Genomic DNA, 18,000 nt, shown 5'->3' on the forward strand with positions numbered 1-18,000 from the left:
CCTAGAGAAGAGTCCCCTCAACCAGCTGGTTCTGGGGCTCTGTTTACTAATACAAACAGACCCCACAGAGGCCCAGGACAGCAACACAATTAGACCAAATTATGAGAAAATAAAAAACAAACAATTTGACACACTGAAAAGAATCAACCAAAAACACAGCAAACTGGAATGCTGTCTGGCCCTAAACAGAGAATATGCAGTAGCAGAATACATGACCACTGTGACAGACCCAAAATTAAGGAAATCCTTGACTATGTACAGACTCAGTGAGCATAGCCTTGCTATTGAGAGAGGCCGCCATAGGCAGACCTGGCTCTCAAGAGAAGACTGGCTATGTGCCCACAAAATGAGATGGAAACTGAGCTGCGCTTTCTTACCTCCTGCAAACATATTACCGTATTAGTCACACATATTTCCCGCAGATCATACAGACCCACAAAGAATTTGAAGACAAATCAAACATTGATAAACTCCCATATCTGCTAGGCGAAATACTACAATGTGACCTGTTGCCAGTGGAGCACAAACAACACTGTAAATACAACCAATATCTGTTTACTTATCTTCCCCTACTATTCGTATTACAACTATTTGCACATTGATAAATACAATGTGCATAGCTGATAATATAACATTTGAAACATCTTTATACTTTTGAAACCTTTTTGAGTGCATTTTTTGTTTTGTTTCTTATCTCTTTTGCGTGTGAGAGGAGATAGAGAGCTAGAGAGATTTTTTTGTTTTTTTTTGTTTTGTTTTTGTTTTTTTGTTAATTTTTTATTATTTATTTCACTTTTGTTTATTATCTATTTCACTTGCTTTGGCAATATGTTTCCCATGCCAATAAAGCGGCTTATTCCAAGATGGCGCAGCAGTCACACGTGTGTTTTGTCTTGTGTTGTCCCGTGTAAAAAGTCTTCTTCCTCGTTTTTTCCGTATATATTTCATATATATTTCAGTCAATCTTTCCATCTACGGACTGAATATACTTTCCTGCAATCCGCCTCACCCAATGTGGTATGGATCTACTATTTTTATACTTTAGAACCGGGATCCCCATCAGACGCTAGCCAGCTAACTAGATATTAGCTAGTAGGCAGTTAGCCACTGCTAGCGGTCTTCACCATGAACACAGACACCAGACAGCTTCTGCTCGGTCAATACCTGCCAGTCTGCACAGCGCGATATCAACCCAGAGCATATCGGACTGCTTTTTCTCTACCACATCACCGGATTCCTACTGCAAGCTCTGAACCAGTACACCGGATCATCACAGCTAACTAGCTGCAACCTGAGTGGCTACTGCTGGCTAACGCCTCTGTCCTGAAGCAAGCACCAGTTAGCCTTGAGCTAGCCTCATCGTCACTCAATGCCTAGGTTTACCTCCACTATACTCGCATCCTCTATTCCACCACGCCCACCACTATTCCATCTCTGTTCCCAACACACTAGACAACCAGTTCTTATAGACTTTAGCCGTACCGTTATCCTACTCCGCCTCTGTTCCTCTGGTGATGTAGAGGTTAACCCAGGCCCTGTAGCCACAAGCACCACAACTATTCCCAAGCCCCAGGCACTCTCAATTGTTGTCTTCTGTAACCGTAAATGCCTTGGTTTCATGCATGTTAACATCAGAAGCCTCCTCCCTAAGTTTGCTTTATTCACTGCTTTTAGCACACTCCGCCAACCCTGAAAAATTCAAGCTTCTACTTTTAAAAATCCACCTTTCCAGAAATAAGTCTCTCACCATTGCAACTTGTTATAGACCCCCCTCAGCCCCCAGCTGTGCCCTGGACAACATATGTGAATTGATTGCCCCCCACCTATCTTCAGCGTTCGTAGTGTTAGGTGACCTAAACTGGGATATGCTTAACGCCCTGGCCATCCTACAATCTAAGCTAGACGCCCTCAATCTCACACAAATTATCAAGGAACCTACCAGGTACAACCCTAAATCCGTAACCATGGGCACCCTCATAGATATCATCCTGACCAACTTGCCCTCTAAACACATCTCTGCTGTCTTCAACCAGGATCTCAGCGATCACTGCCTCATTGCCTGCGTCCGTAATGGGTCCAAACAACCACCTCTCGTCACTGTCAAATGCTGCCGAAAACACTTCAGCGAGCAGGCCTTTCTAATCGACCTGTCCCGGGTATCCTGGAAGGATATTGACCTCCTCCCATCAGTAGAGGATGACTGATTGCTCTTTAAAAGTGCTTTCCTCACCATCTTACATAAGCGTGCCCCATTCAAAAAATGTTTAACTAAGAACAGATATAGCTCGTGGTTCACCTAAGACTTGACTATCCTTGACCAGCACAAAAACATCCTGTGGCGTACTGCATTAGCATCAAATAGCTGCCGCGATATGCAACTTTTCAGGGTAGTCAGAAATCAATATACACAGTCATTTAGGAAAACTATGGCAAGCTTTTTCAAACAGAAATTAGCATCCTGTAGCACTAATTCCAAAAGGTTTTGGGACACTGTAAAGTGGAGAGTAAGAGCACCTCCTCCCAGCTGCCCACTGCACTGAGGCTAGGAAACACTGCCACCACCGATAAATATACGATAATTGTTCATTTCAATATTCAAACATTTTTCTATGGCTGGCTATGCTTTCCATCTGGCTACCCCTACCCCGGCCAACAGCTCTGCACCCCCCCTCCACAGAAACTTGCCCAAGTCCCCCCGCTTCTCCTTCACCCAAATCCAGACAGCTGATGTTCTGAAAGAGCTGCACAATCTGGATCCCTACAAAGCAGCTGGGCTAGACAATCTGGATCCTGTCTTTTCAAAATTATCAGCCTAAATTGTTGCAACCCCTATTACTAGCCTATTCAACCTCGCTTTCGTATCGTCTGAGATCCCCAAAGATTGGAAAGCTGGCACGGTCATCCCCCTCTTCAAAGGGGGAGACACTCTAGACCCAAACTGTTATAGGCCTATATCCATCCAGCCCTGCCTTTCTAAAAAAAATGAAAGCCAAGTTAACCAACAGATCACCGACCATTTCGAATCCCACCGTACCTTCTCCACTATGCAATCTGGTTTCCGAGCTGGTCATGGGTGCACCTCTGTCACGCTCAAGGTCCTAAACGACATCATAACCGCCATCGATAAAAGACAGTACTGTGCAGCCATCTTCATCGACCTGGCCAAGGCTTTCGACTCTGTCAATCACCACATTCTTATCGACAGACTCAATAGCAATGGCTTCTCAAATTACTGCCTCGCCTGGTTCACCAACTGCTTCTCAGATAGAGTTCAGTATGTCAAATCAGAGGGCCTGTTGTCAGGACCTCTAGCAGTCTCTATGGTAGTGCCACAGGGTTCAATTCTCGGGCCGACTCTTTTCTCTGTATATATCAATGATGTCGCTCTTGCTGCTGGTGATTCTCTGGTCCACCTCTACGCAGACGACACCATTCTGTATACATCTGGCCCTTCCTTGGACACTGTGTTAACAAACCTCCAAATGAGCTTCAATGCCATACAACACTCCTTCCGTGGCCTCCAACTGCTTTTAAATGCTAATAAAATTAAATACATGCTCTTCAACCGATTGTTGCCTGCACCCTCCCGCCCGACCAGCATCCCTACTCTGGACGCTTCTGACTTAGAATATGTGGACAACTACAAATACCTAGGTGTCTGGCTAGACTGTAAACTCTCCTTCCAGACTCACATCAAGCATCTCCAATTCATTTGGACTTCAAAATTAAATCTAGAATTGGCTTCCTATTTCGTAACAAAGCCTCCTTCGCTCATGATGCCAAACATACCCTCGTAAAACTGACTACCCTACCGATCCTTGACTTCGGCGATGTCATTTACAAAATAGCCTCCAACACTCTACTCAGCAAATTGGATGTAGTCTATCACAGTGCCATCCGTTTGGTCACCAAAACCCCATATACTACCCACCACTGCGATCTGTATGCTCTCGTTGGCTGGCCCTCGCTACATATTCATCGCCAAACCCACTGGCTCCAGGTCATCTACAAGTCTCTGCTAGTTAAAGCCCTGCCTTATCTCAGCTCACTGGTCACCATAGCAACACCCACCCGTAGCACGCGCTCCAGCAGGTATATTTCACTGGTCATCCCCAATGCCAACACCTCTTTTGCCGCCTTTCCTTCCAGTTCTCTGCTGCAAATGACTGGAACAAATTGCAAAAATCACTGAAGCTGGAGACTCTCCCTCTCTAACTTTAAGCACCAGCTGTCAGAGCAGCTTACCGATCACTGTACCTGTGCACGGCCCATTTGTAAATAGCAGTAAAGTTTAAAAAATAATAATAATAAAAAGCCAATTGAATTGAATTGAGAGAGAGCGAGAGGGAGAGAGAGAGAGAGAGATGCATTTTTTACATGTGAAAATGTTCATTTGATTTTCACATGTGAAGGGTATTTCACAGATTTCACATGTTTTTTTTAAGTGATGAAATGTTATAGGGGTTTTAAGGAAAGTGGTGCGATGTTCAGCTAAAATGTCTATTAAAAAAAAGCTGTACCAATCTTTCATCAATATGATTACATTTGACATGATCTCTGAGTACTGAATTTTCAATATGACCCTGCCTGGGATTTGAACTCACAGCCTCTGGATTTGGACTGCTCTGGTCTTTCTGCTGCACCACGAAGTCTGTTGCTTTCTCAGAAGTCCCCTACACATTGATTACCTATAATACATCTCTGCATTTAGCAAAACAGTGCCATGTGCACTGCTATTTTAGTTAATCTGACTATTCCCTCATCATTGATTTAATTTAGTCTCAGCAAGTTGATTGTCTTCTGTAAAGTTGTCGGTGGGGCATATATATATTTTTTATGTTACTCCTGAATCACTATGATGAATATAAATGCATTTCTGTGTATTATACAAAGCTGAGATTTACTTTGAAGTCCTAAGTGTAGGAATACAGGTGAAATCAGTCATTGACACGGACATGGTGGCGGGAAGACTGAAACAGGTTGTGAGTTCAAAAGTCGAGGTGAGCACATGTTGAATAATAATGAATGTATAAATAAACATACACCATGTAATCATGTGTGTCAAATATGTACGTGGAAACCACTGCGGCTATTTCGTGACAACCTAGCGACTTCTCGTTTGAATGGCATCATCTGAACATTTTAGTCCACATGTGAAATATCATCCCATGTGAAGTGTTCCAAAACCACATGGTTTCACATGAAAAATCATGTGATGTGGTTTTTCCATCAGGGGGAACATAGTTTTACTGTAAATAATGAAGTTATTTGGGTGTAATACCCTTCCATGAATTTACATGAATCACTGTCAGAAAGGTGAAGTTGGATTGACTATTGTTGCATGCATAATTAAGCACAACTCTGTTTAAGGGAAGTCTGGCTCCACATGTCAATCAGGTGGATTGTTTGTGGCGTGCTTGCCTGCCATGTCGCCTGCCTTATTGTGATATCTAGCGATGGTGACAGTTTGAGTAGGGTGGAATGCTACTGGGGTAGAAGAGTGTCTTGGCAAATGACTGTATGCTATACACCACTGTTTTCTGTCTGTCTTGAGTCAGACATGGGTTGGGGACACAGCCAATATTTACAGTCATTATACCCATTATTTCAATATGTCCTTAACCACATTAAGTAGAACCTGTGTGTAAGTCTAGCTCGGGTTGATATAAGATTTACTGAGGGGGTTGGAGGGAGGGGATATGAAAGGCATAGATGTAAATGAATACCTGCTAGACACAGACGTCAATTCAACTACTATTCCACGTTGGTTCAACGTTATATCATTGAAATTGGTTCATTTATTTGAAATGACGTGGAAACAACGTTGATACAACCTGTGTGTGCCCAGTGGGTAGGGATGTGAATGAAGCTAATTCATGTGTAGTTGTGTTTAATGACAACCATGTGGTTCACTTCTTAGTTCCCACTTAGTGCTCCTTTTCTGTGTTATGAGTATAACAGGCTCCAAAACACTATGTTTTGTTGATGGGACTTTGGTTGGTGTTTACAGCCATAAATCAAAAGGCTTCAGATAATCCAGTGATTCTTGTGTACATATTTTGATGAGCACAAGGACGGAATGTATTTCCATCATTCATTACTTGTTGTTGGTAAGATGGATGCATTCCCAGCTACCACACACATTTGTTTTTTTTGTTTTTTTTGGGGGGGGTGAAAGGGCTGGAGATGGCAGGTAGGTGCCACATGTATTTATTATATCCTTGGCAAAATTTAGTTTTCAGTAACATTTCTGCATTTTACAATTTCAAAACATCACCATACATGTAGCCACTCAGCCCCCTGACAAATAGGATTAAGCCACTGCCTTTCTAGATTACAAAAGAAACACACAAAGAGTGTTGAAATGCAACTATTGGACTTCCCCATCTTTCATAGAGGGATCCCAGCATGCTCTCTGTTTGTCTCAGGTCAACACTGAGCACCGTGCGCATTCCTCACATAGCTGCACATCACTGCAGAATCCTCTACCCACAATCCCATTCAGCTAACAGCAGACATATTTATGGCCCATGATCTTCTCCTTTCGTCTAGTTACTCTGAGTGTGTGCGTGTGTATGTGTGTGTACGTGTGTGTATGTAAATCAATGTAAATCAAATTCTCCCTATACGTAGAGATGGGACTCTATACGTAGCCCAGCATCTCAGTTAACCCCTGACCTCCCAGGTACCAGCTGCAGTGATGCATGCTAGGTCATATCCTGTGGTCATGGTCTGGTCATATCCTGTCTTACTTCTTCTTAGAATCATCACCCTATTCTTCATCCAACAGTCTGGGCATCCCTTACTCTAACCCATACTCTACCCTCCCATCCATCATCTTCTCCATTGCTCATATACCCCTCCTTACCATACCTTAACCTTCCCTAATCTCAACCCAACATTGTCTCTAACCCTGAGCCTATTTAATAATGGTGTTTTGTCTGTCTGTCTGTCGGATGTGTCTTAGCTAAGCACAGTGACTTGTGCAGGATCCTAACTGATATCTCTTGTGGTGAAGCTGTCCCTGTCTACAGTAGTCCTGACCTTACATCCATCCAGGCCAAGAGTAACAAGTGACAGAAAGCTGGGAGAAATATGAAACACAGAAAAAGCCCTGTAAAAGTCTCCTCACTCTGACACAGGAAAATAAATGTACTTATTCAAACATTTCACTACCATGACATAATTAAGAAAGACAAGATAGTTCATTGAGAGAGGTGAAATCGATTCTCACATAGCGTCAAAACACAAGAACTGGCATGAGACTATGAAAGCTGTGAATCACCTGGACAGTACAAACACGAGGTCTGTGTGTGCGTGCGTGTGTGTGTTGGCCGAACCAAAACAGATTTAAAGGAGCTGAGGAGGGGAGAGAAAAGCAGTTGAAGAGGATTGATAAGATAAGGCTGCAGAATTCAAGGGATGGGTACGGAACATGAAAAACCAAACAGCAACAAAGCCATATTTGACTAAAACCTGGGGGTGGATGAGATTTAGAGGCGTGCAAAAGATGCCACAACATGTACTGCTGGCTGCTGCTACTGTCCGGTGAGCTTCATCTATGTCAGGCAAAAAGCAACAAGACAGGATGGAAACACAAGATCTCAGCCCAAGAACATGTGCATGTATGAATCATGTCTACTGACCAAAGACTTCAAGTACAGCATGTGGGTCCAGACCAGTCAGCTGCTGGCGATGCTCTGGCGGCTGGTATCGTGGCACTACTTCTGTTCCAGGACATAAAGAAAAGCAGCAGTACAGCGGTCCTGAAGGTAGGGATGGACGACATGGCCTAAAAATACTATCTCAATACCCTGCATTTCAAACAGTCAGCAATAATCAAATGAATAGAAGGCCAGCATCCCGGGGTCACTGTTGACATAGAGACTGGTGTTTTCGGGTACTATTTAATGAAGCTGCCAGTTGAGGACTTGTGAGGCGTCTGTTTCTCAAACTAGACACTCAAATGTCCCTGTCCTCTTGCTCAGTTGTGCACAGGGGCCTCCCACTTCTCTTTCTATTCTGGTTAGAGCCAGTTTCTGTTCTGTAAAGCGAGTAGTACACAGCATTGTACGAGATCTTCAGTTTCTTGGCAATTTCTCGCATGGAATAGCCTTCATTTCTCAGAACAAGAATAGACTGATGAGTTTCAGAAGAAAGTTCTTTGTTTCTGGACATATTGAACCTGTAATGGAACCCACAAATGCTGATGCTCCAGACACTTAACTAGTCTAAAGAAGGCCAGTTTTATTGCTTCTTTAATCAGTTCAACAGTTTTCAGCTGTGCTAACATAAATGCAAAAGGTTTATCTAATGATCAATTAGCCTTTTAAAATGATAAACTTGGATTAGCTAACACAACGAGCCATTGGAACACAGGAGTGATGGTTGCTGATAATGGGCCTCTACACCTATGTAGATATTCCATAAAAAAATCTGCCATTTCCAGCTACAATAGTGATTTTTTATTTCTGATCCATTTGATGTTATTTTAATGGACAGTTTTATTTCAAAAACAAGGACATTTCTAAGTGACCCCAAACTTTTGAACGGTAGTGTTTATATATATATATATATATATATATATATATATATACTGTATGTTGAGAGTTAGAATAATAGAATACACAATAGAATACACAAGATGCTATTTCAAAATTAGTTTGTGCACCAGCAGTCACTCAGTTAGCCCATGTCAGCCCCATTTATTTTAGATTGGTAAATGAGTCTAGCGGCCAGCTATCTAAACTTGTAGTAAGCCATGGTCGAATTAACGACTGGGGTGAGGACCATTGATCATCAGTTATTATATTAAAAACTGCCAACATTTTCCTCCATCCCATGGCAAATTGCACAAGGGGGGGGGGGGGGGGGGGGGTGCTAAAAATGTTTTGCTTTGGGTTGGGAAGTGAGTACTCTGGGGTGGGAAGTGGGTACAGAGACCCAGGCGCCTCTGCTGATGAGTTCCGTTTTATTGTGGCCTCCACTCCCCATCAAAGTTGCCCATCCCTGATCTATAAGATGTTTTGACCGTCAGAAGGCTGGTGGGTTGAGGAAAGGTTTCACCACAAAAAGGTGAGATGGGGGAGAGGGTAATGTTGGGTCACTCATAGACATACATACATTGTCAGAGTCATGTTACCCCAAAATGGTTTACCTTCTCATGTAGTTTTGTGTTCTGACTGGAGCTGGTCATAGGGGTCGCCAATTTCAACACACACAGACATTCCTTCACAAGCATGTCGCTCAAGTCGTTCACAAAGTTGCTTTTATTCTGTTAATGTTCAATGTCCTTTAAAACCTGTCAGTGGGATAAACTGCTTTTTTATGTCCGCCCATGGACTGGGGGTCACCCTACCAAGCCCCCTAACCTCTAGGCCTAGACCTTGTAAACCCCCCCAGCGAGAGGCAGAAATGATACATTCTGGGGGATTATGGGTCGGGTCTTGTCAAGTGGCATGCATAGTGTGTGTGTATGAGTTGGTATGTATGAGGGGGGACTTTACTGCAACACTGCGGTGTGAAGCCTGGTCTTTGTGTACGGGCCAGCTGTGTGTGTATGTGTGTGTGTGTGTGTGTGTGTGTGTGTGTGTGTGTGTGTGTGTGTGTGTGTGTGCAGGACAATGACCCTAAGCATACTGCTAAAGCAACAATCGAGTGGTTTAAGGGATGGAATGGCCTAGTCAAAGCCCAGACCTCAATCCAATTGAGAATCTGTGGTATGACTTAAAGATTCCTCTACACCAGCGGAACCCATCCAACTTGAAGGAGCTGGAGCAGTTTTGGTTTGAATGATGGGTAAAAATCCCAGTTTCTAGATGTGCCAAGCTTATAGAGACATGCCCCAAGAGACTTGCAGCTGCCATTGCGGCAAAAGTTTGCTCTACAAAGTATTGACTTTGGGGGATGAATAGTTATAGTTATTATTTCTTGTTTGTTTCACAATAAAACATATTTTGCATGTCCAAAGTGTGTGCATGTTGTGTAAATCAAATTACCCCCCCCCCCTCCCAAAAAAAAGAAATCCAGGTTGTAAGGCAACAAAATAGGAAATATGCCAAGGGAGGTGAATACTTTCATTAGTCACTGTATATGTTTGCCATCCCCATGGGCACACTATACCACCGTCTTTTAGGCTATTGATGAAGTGTGCAATCACATTACTCCAGACCTACAGGTCCAGTCAAACGTTTGGACATACCGACTCATTCCAGGGTTTTTCTTCATTTTTACTATGTTCTACATTGTAGATTAATAGTGAAGGTATCAAAACTATGAGATAATAAATATGGATTCACCCAACAACAACAGAAAAGCACCATTCTGCACTAACTGTCATTTTTATTCAGACATTTGGAACAACACAAATAAATCATCATAACATTTAAAACGATATAAATATAGAAATATATACAAAAATAAGACTCATACATATCAAAAAGAAGTAACAAAGACAAATAGAAACAAATGTGTGTTTATTTGGCACTGGAGAATCAATACATTACCGATCCCTCAACACTGTCAAGCAACAGTCAAGACCTAACCAATTCACCTTGGTGGTGTGCAGACTGGTTTTATATTATTCTTTAGGATTCTGCACAAACCTGAAAGAAATGCAATGCTATGTCTGTGAAACTATATATTCACAGTAGTATGAATGAATTGTGGTTTATTTGGTAGCATTTCGTAGCGTGACGGATTTTCCTAATTAGATTAGTACTATATAAAGTTAGAGGCGCGCTATTTGATAGATTCCCCCGCTCTCCCTACCTCGGGCTTCCAGTTTGAGGTAGTGTGACTGATTTGACTAATTGCATTAGTACTGTGCAAAGTTAGAGGTGCGCTATATGATAGATTCCCTCACTCCCCCTACCTCTGGCTTCCAGTGGGGAGACAAAATTCAGAGCTAAAATATAGTTTTCAGCCCCTTTGTTTAGGCAAGCCTAAATTAGTTCAGGAGTAACATCTGGCTTAACAAATCACATAATAAGTTACATGGACTCTAGGGTGTGGAATGATTTTTGAATGACTACCCCTTCCTCTGTCCCCCCATACATACAACATCTGTAAGGTCCCTCAGTCAGGTATTGAATTTAAAGCACATATTCAACTACAAAGACCAGGGAGCTTTTGGAAAGCCTCATGAAGAAGTGGAGTGATCGATAGATGGATAACAATAACAAATCAGACATTGAACATCTCTTTAAGCATGGTCAAGTTCATAGTTCTGCTGTGGATAATGAATTAAACCACCCAGATACAGTCATTCTTCTGAAATGAAACTGCTCAGGGATGTTACCATGAGGCCATTGGTGATTTTAAAACAGATACAGTCGTTCATCTGAAATGAAACTGCTCAGGGATGTTACCATGAGGCCATTGGTGATTTTAAAATAGATACAGTCGTTCTTCTGAAATGAAACTGCTCAGGGATGTTACCATGAGGCCATTGGTGATTTTAAAATAGATACAGTCGTTCTTCTGAAATGAAACTGCTCAGGGATGTTACCATGAGGCCGTTGGTGATTTTAAAACAGATACAGTCGTTCTTCTGAAATGAAACTGCTCAGGGATGTTACCATGAGGCCGTTGGTGATTTTAAAACAGATACAGAGTTCAATGGGAGAAAACTGAGGATGGATCAACAACATTGTAGTGACTCCACAATAATGACCTAAATGACAGAGTGGAAAGAAGAACACAAATATACAGAATAAAATATTCCAAAACATGCATCTTATATGCAGCAACTAAAGTAATACTGAAGAAAAAAGCACAGCAAAGGAATATACTTTTTGGCCTAAATGCAAAGCCTTATATTTGGGGCACAACACATCACTGAGGAACTGCCTTGGTGGCTGCATCATGTTATGGGTATGCTTGATATCGTCAAATACTGGAGAGATAAAAGCCTAGAGGAAAACTTGCTTCAGCCTGCTTTACACCAGAGACTGGGAGAGGAATTCACCTTTCAGCAGGACAAAACCTACAACACAAGGCCAAATATACACTGGAGTTGCTACCAAGAAGACAGTGAATGTTCCTGAATGGCCAAGTTACAGTTTGGACTGAAAATCTATGCCAAGACTTAAAATTTGCTGTCTGGCCATGATCCCCAACATTTTGACAGAGCTTGAAGAATTTTGAAACGAAAATTGGGCATGTTGTTTCACAATCCAGGTGTGCAAAGATCTTAAAGACTTTCCCAAGAAGACTCACTGCTGTAATCAATGCTTATGGTGTTTCTAACATGCATTGACTCAAGGAGCTGAATTTTTGTTACACTTTGACATTACAGACTATTTTGTGTAGATTGTTGACAAAAAAAGTACAGTTAAATCCATTTTCTTCCCACTTTGTAACACAATACTTTAGCAAGGCACTGTATGTCAACAATCCTCCCTCCAAATGACCCTTCTATGGATTAAATGTTGTACACATCCGAGAAATCATGGTTTGTTCTAGTTTTGTGAAGAATCACCCTAATGTCCTACCGCACCTCAAGCCGTGTGTGTGTGTGTGTGTGTGTTCTGGGAGGGGGGAATGTATAAGTCATGTGAGCCCCCATTGAGTGAGTGACGGGCTTGTTTTTACAGAAACATTCAAACAAACGTTGGGCCATGCTGGTGGTGAGAGTGGCACTTTTAACATGGCACTGGGGACTCTTAAATGTCTACAAGGACTGATTTACTTGCAGTCGCAGAGTAGGGGCTTGGGGGATAGGGTAGTGGTTCCTACCCGCCCTGGATGTAGCAGGTGTGGGATCTGAAGTGTGACGACGTGCCCCTAAGAACCAGGGGAGAGCCAGGGGAGGGACAGGGGAGAACCAGGGGAGGGACAGGGGAGAACCAGGGGAGGGACAGGGGAGAACCAGGGGAGGGACAGGGGAGAACCAGGAGAGGGACAGGGGAGGGACAGGGGAGAACCAGGGGAGGGACAGGGGAGAACCAGGGAGGGACAGGGGAAAACCAGGGGAGGGACAGGGGAGGGACAGGGGAGAACCAGGGGAGAACCAGGGAGGGACAGGGGAAAACCAGGGGAGGGACAGGGGCGAACCAGGGGAGGGACAGGTGGAAACCAGGGGAGGGACAGGGGAGAACCAGGGGAGAACCAGGGGAGAGCCAGGGGAGGGACATGGGAGAACCAGGGGAGGGACAGGGGAGAACCAGGGGAGAGCCAGGGGAGGGACATGGGAGAACCAGGGGAGGTACAGGGGAGAACCAGGGGAGAACCAGGGGAGAGCCAGGGGAGGGACATGGGAGAACCAGGGGAGGGACAGGGGAGAACCAGGGGAGGGACAGGGGAGAAACAGGGGAGAGCCAGGGGAGGGACAGGGGAGAACCAGGGGAGGGACAGGGCGGAGAGTTCTCATCAAGCCCAGGATGGGACAACCTCATTGGTAGGGTCAGTTGAACTTTGTGAATCCACAGTTTTCCCGACCAACTTGTCCCACTCCTGGTTCTGGAGGGCAATATGGTGTACAAACTTTTTTAGCAGGCAAGCGCAAACAGTGAACACGAGTTTCAAGTAGTAACAAATACTTTTTTCCCCTAAATTTCTCATCAAGACCCTGAGATGCTGAATCAGATATATTTGTGCTGAGCTGGAGGAAAAGCCTGCATACCATGTGGCTCTCCAGGACCAGGGTTGGTGACCACTGTTAAAGTTCTCCAGACCCATGGATGCCTTTGTTTTAAGCCCTGTGTGAGGCTGTGGTGGACTTGTCATTGTGTAGGGAACTGTTCTGAAGGAGTCCTCTCTTTGAAGTCAGACCCATGTTTTCACTAGCCTGAGGGCTGAGAAACCAACATGGCCCAGTTGTTTGCATGTCTGTTTCCATTTGGGGACGATGTCCAGGGCTATAGGTTCAGAGTTGTGACATATTGGGGACAGACAGGAACCGCACACAGAAAGGGGGGATTCCTAGCCCCCCTGGGTGCTTCTGTCCCCCTGGGATGGTGTGACAATAGTGGTGGGATGTTGACTCCTCTGCTTGCCCATGGAATTCCAGCGTTGCCACACAGAGAACGGGAAAGGAAGGAAGAATGTGGCAAAGTGGGAATTTCGCAAAGTTAGGCTTTGCCAACCAATCAGAGCTAGAGCCCATGACGGCTGTGGAACTGTAAAGGAGAGATCATTACCATGGTGACAGGTTCAGCCTCTCAACTCCCACTGAAATAACTGTAATAAAAAAGTAGTCTGAAAGTATGATCGGTTTGGAGGGTCTCCTCTCTTATCCCCCCTCTCATCTCTCCTCTTCTCTCTTCTCCTCTCCCCACCTATCCCCCTCTCCACTCCCCCTCTCCTCTCCTCTCCTCTCCTCTCCTCTCCTCTCCTCTCCTCTCCTCTCCTCTCCTCTCCTCTCCTCTCGCCTCTCTTCTTCCCTTCTCCTCTCCCCCTGTCCTTCTCCCCTCTCCTCCACTCCACCCTCTTCTCTCCTCACCCCCTCTCCTCCCCTCCCCTCCCCTCCCCTCCCCTCTCCACTCCTCTCCTCTCCTCTCCCCCTCTCCTCTCCTCTTCTCCCCTCTCCTCCTTTCCCCTCTACTCTCCCCCTCTCCTCTCCTCTCTCCCCTCTCCTCCTTTCCCCTCTACTCTCCCCCTCTCCTCTCCTCTTCTCCTCACTCCCCTCTCCTCTCTCCCCTCTCCTCCTTTCCCCTCTACTCTCCCCCTCTCCTCTCCTCTTCTCCTCACTCCCGTCTCCTCTCCTCTCTCCCCTCTCCTCCTTACCCCTCTACTCTCCTGTTCATCTGCAAACAGTAGACCAGATGTCATAGATGGATACAGGGGGTGGATGATGTTTGAAGGCCAAACACAGAGAGCTAATTGAATACTGTGTCTCAGTGCCATTGCATAGCTAGGATTCCCCTTGACTGTGTATCTGCTCTATGACACACACACACACACACACACACACACACGTGCACACACACACACAGTAAGTCATTGGAGCGAGAGCAGTAGAGAGAGACACTGACAGATTGACTGGGCAGAGATTGCTCTGTATAAGTTACAATTGAAAACACTTTACCAAGCAAAGCACAAGCACTTTCACACATTCACACACACTGTATATTCTGTAGACTTGCCATTTTGCCTGGGATCCTTTCACTCCAATAGTTATTACTGAGTTATTTCAATAGGATATTTCTGGTTGGCCTCTAAGCATGTTTTCGTTGAGCCTCTAAATAGCATTCCTGGGATACTACTCATCAGTGGTACTGGACAATAACACCATAATATGCATTATAAACTTTCTCTGGCCTGCTGGCTAGATGGTGTGTGTGTTTGTATGTGTGTGTGTGTGTGTGATTGGGGTGGGGGTATGGGTCTGTGTCCCACTCATTACATTACTTTACATTTGACAGACGCACAGGTTAGGAACCCATTGACATTCTCTTCACACAGTGTGTGTGACTGTGATTAAAGCAAGACTGTTTCTCACTCAGTCTAGAGTACAGTTTTCTGGTTTTCATTAGTCAAACATGCTTCTAATCCTCTGTCTGTCTTTCTGTCTGTAGTCATATGGGAGAAACACAGCACCGGGCAGCTCTGTAATGTGATGATAAGGTGCTGAAAGCTCCTGTAATGTCCTTCATATCACTCTACTCACACCCACTGTACAGCATGCTTTCAGTTGACTGGTTTTACTCTCACTCTCTGCTCTCTCTCTGCTCTCTCTCTCTCTACTCTCTCTCTGCTCTCTCTCTCTGCTCTCTCTCTCTGCTCTCTCTCTGCTCTCTCTCTCTACTCTCTCTCTGCTCTCTCTCTCTCTGCTCTCTCTGCTCTCTCTCTCTGCTCTCGCTCTCTCTGCTCTCTCTCTGCTCTCTCTGCTCTCTCTCTCTGCTCTCTCTCTGCTCTCTCTCTCTCTGCTCTCTCCCTGCTCACTCTCTCTACTCTCTCTCTTTCTGCTCTCTCTCTTTCTGCTCTCTCTCTGCTTTAGTCTAGGTGCTGATGAGATGTGTCTGTGAGCCAACAGGAAGTGGTCAGGATGAGTGTGGACTGAGATTCAGATTTCTATAGATACAGATATTTTACTGGCAGAGAATTGAGAAAAGATGGGTGTTTGCACTATTTAGAGTAGGGACTGAAGACAGACAAACACACACACACACACACACACACACACACACACACACACACACACACACACACACACACACACACACACACACACACACACACACACACACACACACACACACACACACACACACACACAGTGGGAGGTGACTGAGACTTATTGAGGCTTCATTAAAGGAACAGGAAGAGAATTTAACCCCAGGGACAAACACACTGTCCCATTACAGCCTAACTAACGTGTACCTTTCACACCGTGGCTCAAAGTGTGTGTGTGCAGTAGAGCTCCATCAGGCTGAATGCCCACATCGCAATTTCAGAGAATGAAAGGGAATCCTTGCAAACAGTTCAACTCTACTTACTGACATTAATTAAAGCACACTAGAACATTGTTGAAGTGGTTGACTCCAACAGGAATGCAAATATTTTAATCGGATGTGTTAGTGCTAGGCTAGGACAAAAAAGTGCAATGCTTTGGACAGCAGTTGAGAAACACAACATGAGGCTATTCAGTTCTATTCATTTTCTTGACTTACTCATACGTCATTAGTCGTTAATCATCAGTAGTGACAGGCTGGACATGGCTGGCAGAGCTGACGCTTGCCTGTGGAAGACAGGATGGGACAGCCACCCTTTCACACCCCTCTGTCAGTGTGGTCCCCCCACACACACACTTACTGCATTCCATCACCCACGGTGGCGACATACTGCTACTCGCTGTCCATTCTCTAAGACCCTGAGGGCTAAGAGCTCTGTCAGTGGAGGGGTGGACACATGGCGGTGTGCACGTACACAGCCACACACACACTCTGGAGACCACAAAGTGAGTGAGTCAGGTGGGTTGGGGGGTTGAGGACAGGTGTCAGAACTGCATTGGGAGAACAGTGTCATGTTCTTGCTCTTAGGACTCCGGACTTGAGTGTATGTAAGGGGTGATGGCGTCCGGTGTTGGCCTATTGTGGAAGCCCCTGACTCAGCAGCTGACCCACAGTGTGTGTCGGACCAGGTGGAGTAGCTACACACACACACACACACACACACACACACAACCCTCCACACACACAAACACACACATATTTTTACTCCCTACTACTGTTAAGCAGGTCTTCACTCTCCACCCCCTCTCCTCCCTCTGACTCCTCCCAGTAGAGTATATAAATCAGGCCCATGCTGTGTGGTGCTGTTCGGAGCTCCTATCCCAGGGCTTTCTCTGTCCGTCTGTCTGTCTGCAGTGATTATTCCCCCTTTACAACAGCCACTCACTGAGAAAGGTAAGGAACCTTCCAATCCTCCAGCCTTAGCTCCTTTTTCAGAATTTCAGATGACATGCAGGGATGAATATCCTGATTATTACAGCAGATAAATGCTGTATAGAATGAAGCGTTTATATAGGTGTATATATCAGAACCAGAGTTGTATATGTCAGAACCAGAGGTGTATATGTCAGAACCAGAAACAGAGTTGTATATGTCAGAACCAGAGGTGTATGTGTCAGAACCAGAGGTGTATATGTCAGAACCAGAGGTGTATATGTCAGAACCAGAGGTGTATATATCAGAACCAGAGTTGTATATGTCAGAACCAGAGGTGTATATGTCAGAACCAGAGTTGTATATGTTAGAACCAGAGTTGTATATATCAGAACCAGAGTTGTATATGTCAGAACCAGAGTTGTATATGTCAGAACCAGAGGTGTATATATCAGAACCAGAGTTGTATATGTCAGAACCAGAGGTGTATATATCAGAACCAGAGTTGTATATGTCAGAACCAGAACCAGAGTTGTATATGTCAGAACCAGAGTTGTATATGTCAGAACCAGAGGTGTATATATCAGAACCAGAGTTATATGTCAGAACCAGAACCAGATTTGTATATGTCAGAACCAGAGGTGTATATGTCAGAACCAGAGGTGTACATGTC

At 44.5% G+C, this 18,000-nt stretch overlaps 1 pseudogene; it reads left to right on the forward strand.

Annotated features, from left to right (window-relative positions):
* The first annotated feature begins 17,267 nt into the window (after positions 1 to 17,267).
* LOC115130966 (collagen alpha-1(VIII) chain-like) overlaps positions 17,268 to 18,000 on the forward strand; it is a 37,313-nt pseudogene continuing 36,580 nt past the window's right edge.

The sequence above is a fragment of the Oncorhynchus nerka genome, linkage group LG1 (genome assembly GCF_034236695.1).
Source record: "Oncorhynchus nerka isolate Pitt River linkage group LG1, Oner_Uvic_2.0, whole genome shotgun sequence".
In the NCBI taxonomy this organism is placed as follows: domain Eukaryota; kingdom Metazoa; phylum Chordata; class Actinopteri; order Salmoniformes; family Salmonidae; genus Oncorhynchus; species Oncorhynchus nerka.